The sequence below is a fragment of the Lathyrus oleraceus genome, chromosome 4 (genome assembly GCF_024323335.1).
Source record: "Lathyrus oleraceus cultivar Zhongwan6 chromosome 4, CAAS_Psat_ZW6_1.0, whole genome shotgun sequence".
Taxonomy (NCBI): Eukaryota; Viridiplantae; Streptophyta; class Magnoliopsida; order Fabales; family Fabaceae; genus Lathyrus; species Lathyrus oleraceus.
Window position 1 is genome coordinate 466618150 of NC_066582.1, and position 11047 is coordinate 466629196.

Here is an 11047-nt window from a genome sequence, read left to right on the forward strand (position 1 = left end):
ATTTGTCTGATGACGACAGTCGGTCATTATGTAATATTTACGAGTAATTTCTGATGAAATCGATGGAATAATAAGCAAAATTCATGTCAAAGTGTGAAAGGAAGAAATGTGGATTTAGTGAAAATATTGAAGAAAATGGAAGAAAATATAAGCATTTAGCCTCTGGATTTCACGCGGCTGTGATGCTGACATTGTGGGCCCGATGACGCGTTATCTGGTGACAACTGGGAGTTCTAAATGCAGGATTTTGAGGGTTTTGTAAATCATTAAAGACATATATCTTGCTTATTTTTCATGTATTATTCATTTAAACTCATGGTAATTGTTACATGTAGTACGAGTTACTAGATTCTTAGATTATGTCTTTTGAGACAAACCTGTTTGTACCTTGTTGGATCATATGGATGTTTGATATTAATTGAATTCTTTTATGTTATGGTTATTGTTTAATTATTCTTGATTTTAATATTTTTTGTATGTTGATGAATGCATAAATCGATATCATATGAGTATGGATTATTGACGGTAAGTCTACTAATTCAATCTAGGATAATTATTCAACTTTATAATTAAATAGGAATAGGTAATTAGAAGTTATGGCTTTTGAACTAATGCACTTAGAATGCCTAGTTTAAATCTGAATTGGTCTAAGGAATTAGGAATTACTTTCTAAATTAGTGAATTGTACACCAAGAAATTGGATACAATGGCCTTGTTAATTCGTCGTAGTACTTTAACATATTAGTAATTCAGCTAATACACAATTAATCAACCGGTATAAGTAGGAGATTCAAAATAAAATCTAATCGCCTTTAATTATTGAATTTTATTTTGTAAAGTTTCTCATTCTTATTTCGTACAAAAGCAATCTTGAACCCCCGTTTTGTTATTTACTTTAATTTGCACGATAGCGCCTCGTTAAAATTCGCAATTCCTATGGAGATGAATTTAATTTATTACTTCGACAAGGCTAGTACACTTGCTAGAATTGTCCATCAAGTTCTCATTGTCATTATCGGGGATTATTTATAATTTCAATAAGGCAATTGAGTGTGACATTTTTAATTTTGCATTTTATTTTAATTTTGTTAGTAACTTTACTTTTAATTTTCTTATTTTATTTTCGCAATTTTGGTTTTTTATTTTTTATTTCCACACTTATTATATTTTGTATGGTGCGGTGCTACTAAAGTATTGTTTGTTTGTTTATGTGGGGTGAGGATTCAAAGTTGATACCATTCGACTTAGAAATTAAAAGAACCACATACACGATTCGTAGAACGAAACGAGAAACACTACAAGTTATCGAAGAAGTAAAATAAGAAAAAGTAGAGATGGTTGTTCCACCACGATAAACGTTGGGGACTATTGTAGGAGAATTGATATTATACAGATCTCGTTAGGATTTCAATCGGCTAATCCTGTAAATTTTTATATTAAGAATTATGTACTTTTAGATCTGAAGGAGAACTTATTCGATGGGCAAGCAATAACATATCCTTGGGAGCATCTCACTAAATTCGATGTGCAAGCCAACTAGTGACATCATTGACGATCATTTAAAATTATGTTTGTTTGGTTTTTCTTTGATAGGTCGCATGAAGGATTGGTTGTAATGCATCCCTAATGGTACTATTCAGACTTAGAAATAGATGGAAGTCAAGTTTCTAGAGAGGTATTATTCAAATGCTCAATTGTCGCACCTGAGGTTTTAATCGGACGGATGAATCGGGAGGACTGAACAAAAGAATGCATATCTCAAAGAGAAGAAAGGAAAACCAGAAGAGTCGCCACCGAATTTTATTGGATTTCCTCTATTGGATAGGAGAGGGAAAGTAGTCGATAAAACCCTCAAGAGAAAATAGATGCACACAGGAAGTGCAAAGGTACAGATAAAGAATCAGTCTCGCAACCGAGATTGGATTCAGAAGTCGGTTACGCAAGGGGAAGATATTATCACCCCTCACATCAATGGTACTCCATGGGAACCATTTAAGTTGTCTTCGTGTGTGGGTATTTGTCTGTTTATTTATGCTTTATTTTCAAAAGGAGTGTGAAAGAATGAGATTTTGGTTTTTTTTTATTGTGTTCGCCAAGGATTGTGGCCCTTATGCCTACGTATCATTTATAGGATGATGAAGAATCAGAGATCCGTAGTTCGGAGTAGAAAATATTTGTGGGTTGGTTGTTTTTACCTTTGAAAAAAGGTCTTCAGTGTGATGCCCTAAGGCGCAAAAATGAGGTTTTATGGGTTATGTTGATTTTACCTTGAAAAAGGGTTTATGAAAAAAAGATGTTTGTGATTAGATTGCACTAAAGTTTAGGGGTGGAGGTCAATATTCTAGACAAACAAGTCAAGCGTCTTGTGTCCAAAATAATCAGAGTAAGGGTAGGAAAGCGCCATCCTTACTTATTCCCCACCACTTAAGGCTTGTGGCGCACAATACTAATCGTAGTTTTATTGTTTTTTTAGTTTGATTATGAAAATACCGCTTGACGTTGGATCAATGGTTTATTGATTTGATTGTGAAATTGGTGACGTATAATGGATATACAAAGTAACCAAGCAAGAAAGTAAAGGATCTCATTGTAAGGTAGCCTAAGAGAAAACCTTGTGTGTGCAAAAGTGACCTAAGATAACAAAAGATAATGGTCTTACAATCATGTCTCCATAGGGTTGTGCCATGATATCATTCTTACAACAAATATGTAGGTTAGAAATGAAATTCAAAGTTGAGACAAATGGTCAAAAGATTAGGGACAAGGTCTCCAATCAAGGGTCCTAAGATGAAATCCTCTAAGTTTAAATGATTACAAGTGGAATTCATCTTTTTGGTCTTATAACTTTATCGTGTTTTTGTTATTTTTAAATGTATGATGGCAATAAGTAAATAACAATAATAAACATGCACGAGGAGGTTATACAATGATGATGATAATGAGTGCTTGGATATAAATTACAATGCAATAACATAAAAGTAAGTCACGAGGTAATAATAACAAGATCACAACAATAATGGTCAATAATATCAAAGTTAGTGAAGTATAGTTAGTGGTTAGTTGAAATGTACAGGGTAACCACTTGAGGATGATTTATCCCTAGGTCAAAAGATTCAAAATATGGCGCATCAAGGGATAACTTATCACTGATGCAAAGTATTGAAGATGATCAATGATCATCTAACAATAGATTTGTAACAATGAAAGTTATACAACCCCAAATCCATCTATCAATAGTTTGACAAAAGGAATATTGTATCACTCTATGATTATAAGTTAACAAGTTGATTAATGATTAAGTTATGTACAAGTTAAACAATGGTTAAGTCATGTACAAACTAAATAAGGAGTCATAGGGTTAGAGGGTTAGTAGTCAATGGAATCAAAATAAGTCAAATGGATTAGCAAGTTAGTATGCACAAACATGACTTTATCTATGTATCAAATGACTCAAATTTGGTTGAAATAGAGGCAACATATCAATGCCTAAAAGTATCATGAATGATCCATTGATCATTCATTGATAGATTTGAAACAATGAATGTTTTATCAATCCTAATCAACCATGGCCATGAACTAATAGATTTCATTAGCCACCATTATTCAAGACATGAGAAGTCCACAAAAAATGCTCAAATAAAATAAACCAAAAGTGTAATAAAATAAAAGGAAGAAAAATAATGAGGGTTTATTATGAAAATATTTTAATCAGAATAAAAATAAAGGGTGAAAAAAATAAAATGAAATGGAAAGAAAATAGTTTTAAAAAATGAGAAAATGTTAAAAAGAAAGAAAAATAAATAAAATGCACATGAGCACGTTGGGGGTTGAACCCCTGACCTTAGGGTCATGGGGTCAACCCACATCCATTGGGCCAAGTGCCCTTTGGTGTCAAGGGAGCGCTTCGACAAATCAAATACTAAAGCTAACATTAAAATAGAATGCACGCTAAAATGAACCAATCAGGACAAAACACGACAAACGTTTGAATTGAAAAACGCGTGTGATAACTGACATTGTATCATCTTCAAACTCATAACACCAAATCGAAACTCTGAAACTTGTGTTTTTAGAGGGAATCACTCATGGATTCAACCTCCCCACACTTCATTGTTATCCTCTCCACACTCATGAGCCATTGATTGGCTCAAAGTGTGGATAATTTCTCAAGATTACAGAAATATGATTTGACCTAAAAATTAAATTAAATGGTTGATACAAGGTAATCAAGGTTCAGAGCATGGGGTTAAGCATCGATAATTGATTTTGAGCAAGAGGGTAACTTTTTTGAGTAAAGGAGATAAGTGGAACTACCTGTTCGGAATCAATTTCGGAGAGGGTCTATAATGACTATGAATAACTCAGGGGAGGTGCTTGCAAGTTGTTTTGGTGTTTCAAAAAGCTTCAATGATGTTGAGGGATGGATTATGGGTGCTTGGTTTGGATTGAAAAGGTTTAAAACTCAGAAAATGTAACTTTGTTTTCAATGGTGAAACTCGGTTTCGAAGCAGGGTGATTTTGGCTTTTGGAACTTCCAGAATGAATGGAATACCTTACTCTATTTGTAGGGAAGGTGATGGAATGTTTAGGTTGGAGAAAAAGTGAAATTTAACTAGAATTGGGATGTGGCTCGAAGCATGCTTGAAGGTGGGATTTTTGGGACACTAGTTGGTTGTTTCTGACCTGGTTTACACTCCCAACCATTTGGTTTTGCTCCTTAGCATCAGATAGGTGTAACAAAGGGATTTGATCTGGCCTGCTATGGTTTTGTCTTTTATCCATTTTGGGAAAAATCATATTTTTGACTTTGGTTCGAATTGCTTCACATGTGACTTGGTTCCTTCCATTTTGACTTGCAAACATGTCACACTTTTGCAATATGTTAGGGGTCATAAGGAATCGGATTAAATTAAAGTTGTTTTTTTGGCTTGATGCATCAAAATTCAAATTCTAACTGCATGTGACTGGTTTGGTGCATCATGATAAAATCCAAACTTTGAACTTGGGACAAATGAAATTGGCTCATGCGTTTCGCATGAAACTTGTGCCAAATGTTCTTTGTCATGTTCTTAATAAAATGAAAAAGAAATAGGTCAAAAGGAGCTATGATTTGGAAATGGCAATGTGGTAAAGTGGGGGTCTTGGGCATGATTATAGGTTTGGCTAGGCATTTGGACCAGTTTGGCCAGTGCAAAAATTAAGGTTCTTGGTCAATGAGTTAGGTCTTGGACCTTGAAACAAAGTTGAAGAGGGATCCAATTAGGACATTTGGCTCAAATAAGATCTTGAAAATCTTGAAAGGTGAAAAATTTATGAGCTTTGGACCAAATGGTAGGTCATTCTTGTCAAAATGTGACCAACCAATATGACCTAGAAATGCCATTTTGTGATTTCTTGATTTATAAGGTACAATTATGGATGTTTGAAGCTCATATGATCATATCATGATGTAAAATGAGGCTTGGAGTTTTGTAGGGTGATTTTAGGTCAAGTCCATGGGTGAAACCAATGCACTGAAAGTGGAAAATTCAAGATCAAAACAAAGACTTGTACCGTGAAAATATATGTTTGTTTGATGAGAAAATGGTTGAAAATGACTTGAATTGAAGGTGAATGAAGTGTTGAGTGATGGGATGATCAAATGGTGCAAGGCATAGAATCAAGGGGTGCACAAACTAGGTTTGTTGGTCCACAAGTTTCATCAAGAACCATAGTCAGTCAAATTAGGGTTTTAAGGTGCAAGAGATGTATTGATGTACAATTTATTACAACTAGTAGGGGGTCCGAGTTTCAGTGCGAGAAGTAAATAAACGAGTAAACAATGCCACAAAAACGGACAGGTTGTATTCTAGAATCCCATATTCCTCTATTGTTGATGTCTGATGCCCTGTATGAATGATCTAATTACTCTAACCCCGTGGCGAATTTACAAAACCCTTATAGTCGATCCCTAACGAAATAACTCACTAACCATTACTCAGAGCTTTATATCCATAGTTCTCCAGCATAAGCAGGGTTAGACATGTATAAAACTTTAAGTCCCTATGCCACTACTCAAGGTCTGTTATTCCTATTTAACCAGCGTAAGTATAATAATTGCCTTAGGTATAACACATAGACTAATGGTCAGTATTCCCTATGTGCCCAAAATCAGATTAAAATAGTATCTCACATAAAAAGCATTACGAACAAGAAGCAATTGAATAAGATTATAGATTAATAAGTTCATACAATGGTCAAATCAACATAGAATCCAACAATATAGAAATAGGTTCTTCATAACACAACCTAACCTAGATGAGTTTAGCTACTCATAGTGCAATTAACAATACCATAACTGATGGATAAAAATAACATAAGAAGTCCCTTGAAGTGATGGCCTACAATGGCTTCAAATGCTCTAAAAATATCCACGTGTGCCCTCAAAATCATGCTTCAATCTCCAAATGTCGTAACCCTTGTGAAAGTGCAGAAAATCCTCTTTTAAAGGCGTCAGAATGGACCAGGACACATTAGGAAAGCCTAGAAAAGTGACCATTACGTGTGTGATACCATGCATCATGCGCGATGCATCTTTAAATTCCTTATCGCGTGCGCAATGATGCACGATGGTGCGCGTGATTATTCTTATGGCTACACGTTTTTTCTCCCTTTTCACTCCAATTTTTACTAAGTCCATAGTTTTCACACTTAGATATTTTTTCCTCATTCTTATTCATTTTAGCTCAACTTTCACTTGTTTTGCTTTGATTCTTAGACTAAATATATTCAACGACAGACTGCCATCAACAATAATCAAACTTTGAATGTTAATCAGGGAGTTCAACGGGTTCCTTAAGTGCCTCAATGAAAACCATCATCTTTAGAGAAAACCTTAACTAACTTCATGAATAAGAATACAGTGAAGGTGCAAGAAACACAAGAATGAGGGTTTGAATAGGGTTTATGGATTTAAAAAACTTTTGCAACCCAAAAAATCAAACTGAAAATATAATGATAAAGATAAGAACACGAGTATTTTTATCCTGGTTTACTCTTAACGAAGCTACATCCATTCCACCTGCCTGAGTGATTTTGCCTTCTCAATAAGGAATTAATCCAATAATCAAACTGATTACAAAAAAATCAAATACACACAATCTAGGACTTCTTGATCAATTCTAATTATACCCTAGTCTCTCAAGGAAAACAACTCAAAGACTAATTTTCAACGACTTCTTAAGAATCCTGACTAAGCTTAATCTCTCAAGGAAATTAATCAAGGGTTAAGATAATAAGTTTTATGTTACAGGATGATTCAGTAAAGCAGATATACAAGTTTAAATCAAATGTTACACTTAACAAATATATTCAATGAAAATGATCTAAGTGTATGAGTGAGAAACACTTCTTTATTTTTCTCATTCATGTATGTTCTTTGAGTGTATGCATTGATGAATATATCAATTATCTTTTTTTTTCAATCTTAAAAGACCTCTTTATATAGGAATAAATAGATTTGTTAGGGATGAAGTTGGAATATCCTCAATGTAATAGTTGTATGAAGGTCACTTCTTTATTTTTCTCATTCATGTATGTTCTTTGTGTTTGTTGTAATATGTTGATTATAATGGATTAAGTCCTTGTGTATAAGGCAAAATTACCTTGGCAGGTGGACTGGATTAGATTTGAGTTCAAGCGAACTAGGATAAAAGTACTTGTGTTTTTATCTCTTTGTTATTAACTTGTTAGTGGTGTTTTTATTTTGGAAAAAGTTTTTGCTTGTAAAAGCCAATTCAAACCCCCCATTTCTTGTGTTTTTCACACCTTCAATTGGTATCAGAGCTCCGGTTCTGATCATGATAAAAGTTTTATCAACACCTCTTAGTGTTCAGTACCAATCCAATTATGTGAGAAATAATGGTTGCTGCTAACATTGTTAATGATATAGATAGAGATCATTACAATCTAAAACCACCTATTTTTTATGGTGAGAAATTTGACTACTAGAAAGATAGAATAGAAAGTTTCTTTCTTGGTTACGATGTTGATCTCTAGGATCTCATAGTCGATGGATATGTTCACCCAGTAAATGCTGAAGGAAATACTTTAGCAAGAAGTGTTATGTCTGATCAACAGAAGAAATACTTCAAAAATCACCATAAGACCATAACCATATGCTTAATGTTATCTCTTATATGGAGTATGGGAAGATAACAAACATGAATTCTGCCAAATCCATCTTTGACTCTCTGAGAATGACTCATGAGGGAAACACTCAAGTAAATGAGACAAAGACATTATCCTTAATCCAAAAATATGAGGCTTTCAAAATGGAAGATGATGAAAAAGTTGAGACTATGTTCTCAATGTTTCAGATGCTTGTTGCAATACTTAAATTTCCTGACAAAGGGTATTCTACAGCTGATCACGTCAAGAAATCTATCAGAAGGCTTCCCAAAAAATGGAGACCTATGGTAACTGCCTTGAAGCTGACAAAGGATCTCAACAACATCAGTTTTGAAGAACTTGTTAGTTCTTTAAGAAGTCATCAGATTGAGCTAGAAGAAGATGAACCACAAAAGCGATGTAAATTTGTTGCTCTAAAATCCAAGTCTGAGAAGACAAGAGCCTATCAAGCTGAGGAAGAATCATAAGGATTTTATGAAGACTCGAATGATGATGACGAGTTGTCTTTGATCTCAAAGAGAGACAACAAACTCTAGAAACACAGGCAAAGCGGTCAAGGGAAATTCAAGGGATTCAGAAGAACTGTTGGTCGCTTTGATTCTTCATCTGGACAAAAGAATAAAGGTTCTGGAAAATAAGTTATTTGCTTCAAGTGCAAGGAGCCAGACCATTACAAAAATGATTGTCCCAAGATGAAGAAGGACAGAAGGCCTAAGAAGAACTTCTCCAAAGTTAAGAAGGGACTGATGGCTACCTGGGTTTAATCAGAATCTGAATAAGAAGATTCTGATGAAGAAAAAGTCAATGTTGCACTGATGGTAACCACAAAGGATCCCATAAGATCTGAAGAACCGGAAGACAAGGTAGTATCAGAATCAGATTCACACTCCGATTCTAAAGAGGTAATTTCTAACCTATCCCGTTCTGATATTGAATCATATCTCTCTAAAATGTTGGAAAAGTACCAGAGTCTTCAAAGTAAATACAAGGACCTTAAACAAGTCCAAACAATTACTTCTGAAACTCAGAAAGAGCTTGATAAAGATATTTCCTCTTTAAATGAAAAATCATTTTCTTTAGAAAGTATCAACTCTGCATTGAAAAGCAAAATTTCAAAATTAGAGGAGGAAATATTTCAGAAGCATTTGGTATTGATTGCATCATCAGATATGACAGAGCATTCCAGTATTTTCTGGCTAAAAGCATATATAAAAGCAAAATGACTTCCTTGATCTATGGAGTTAGTAGAAATGGCAGGAAAGGTTTGGGTTGTACAAAATCTATTAAACCTGATGAAAGTCAGAAGGTCAAACCAAAACTTATCTATGTGCATTTCGTGCCTGTTGGCACTAAGCTTGATACTTCTGCATAGACACAGAAGCATACTAAGGATAAAAACTGTATTCTGAAACCTAAGTATCATGCATAAATCTCTCATGATTATCCTTCTACTAAAAGACCCAGAGTCGTAAGAAACTCTAGGAAATCTAACAAAAGAGGACCCAAAAAATGGGTACTTAAGGATAAAATAATTTTTGTTGTAGACATCCTTAACAACCCAGTTGAAATACCAGTCATGGTACCTGGACAGTGGATGCTCGTGACACATGAAAGGTAAAATGTCTATGTTCCAATATTGGAAATTAAGCCTAGAGGCTTCATTGGTTTCTGAGGAAACCAGAAAGGAAAAATCATTGGATCTGGAACCATTGGTAACAGTAAACTTACCTCTATTACTAATATTCTTTTAGTTGATGGTTTGATGCATAACCTTTTGTTTATTAGACAGCTTAGTGACAATGATTATGATATCATCTTTAATCAAAAGTCCTGTAAGGCTGTATGTCAGAAAGATAGTACAATCCTTTTTAACGGAAAAAGGAAGAACAACATTTATAAAATGAGACTTTCTGATCTTGAAGATCAAAACGTAAAATGTCTAATGTCTGTTAATGAGGAGCAATGGGTCTTGCATAGACGTTTGGGCCATGTTAGCATGAGAAGCATTTCTCATCTAAATAAGCTTGAATTAGTCATAGGTTTACCCAAACTGAAGTTCGCTTCATATGCTCTTTGTGAAGCATATCAGAAAGACAAGTTTTCTAAAACATCTTTCAAAGCTAAAACTATTGTTTCTACCTTTAGGCTATTAGAACTTTTGCACATTGATTTGTTTGGACTAGTGAAAACTGCTTCTATCAATGGGAAGAAGTATGGATTAGTCATGGTTGACGACTACATTCGTTGGACATGGGTAAAGTTCTTTAAACACAAGGATGAGTCACATTCTGTGTATTCTACCTTTTGCTTACTGGTTAGTGCAAACAGAAATGAATTGCAAAATAGTCAAAGTTAGAAGTGATCATGGTTGTAAATTTAAAAACAAACATTTTGAAAACCTTTTTTATTCAAATGGTACTTTCCATGATTTCTCCTGTCCTAGAACTCCACGATAAAATGGAGTTGTACAAAGGAAGAATATGACTTTGCAAGAAATGGCTCGCACCATGATCCAAGAAACTGATATGGCTAAGCATTTTTGGGCTGAAGCAGTTAATATAACGTGTTACATTCAGAACATGATTTCTATCCGACCTATTCTAGGTAAGACTCCTTATGAATTGTGGAAGAACAAAAAGCCCAACATTTCTTACTTTCATCCTTTTGGATGTGAATGTTTTATGTTAAACACTAAAGAGAATCTTGGCAAGTTTGACTTTAAAGCACAAAAGTGTAACTGTTAGGATATTCTGAATTCTCTAAAGGCTACAAAATCTTTAACACAAAAACACGAATTGTTGAGGAGTTAATTCATGTTAGAATCAATGTGTCGCATCCTGCGAAAAATCAACCGGCGAAGCTCAAATAAAAATACAAC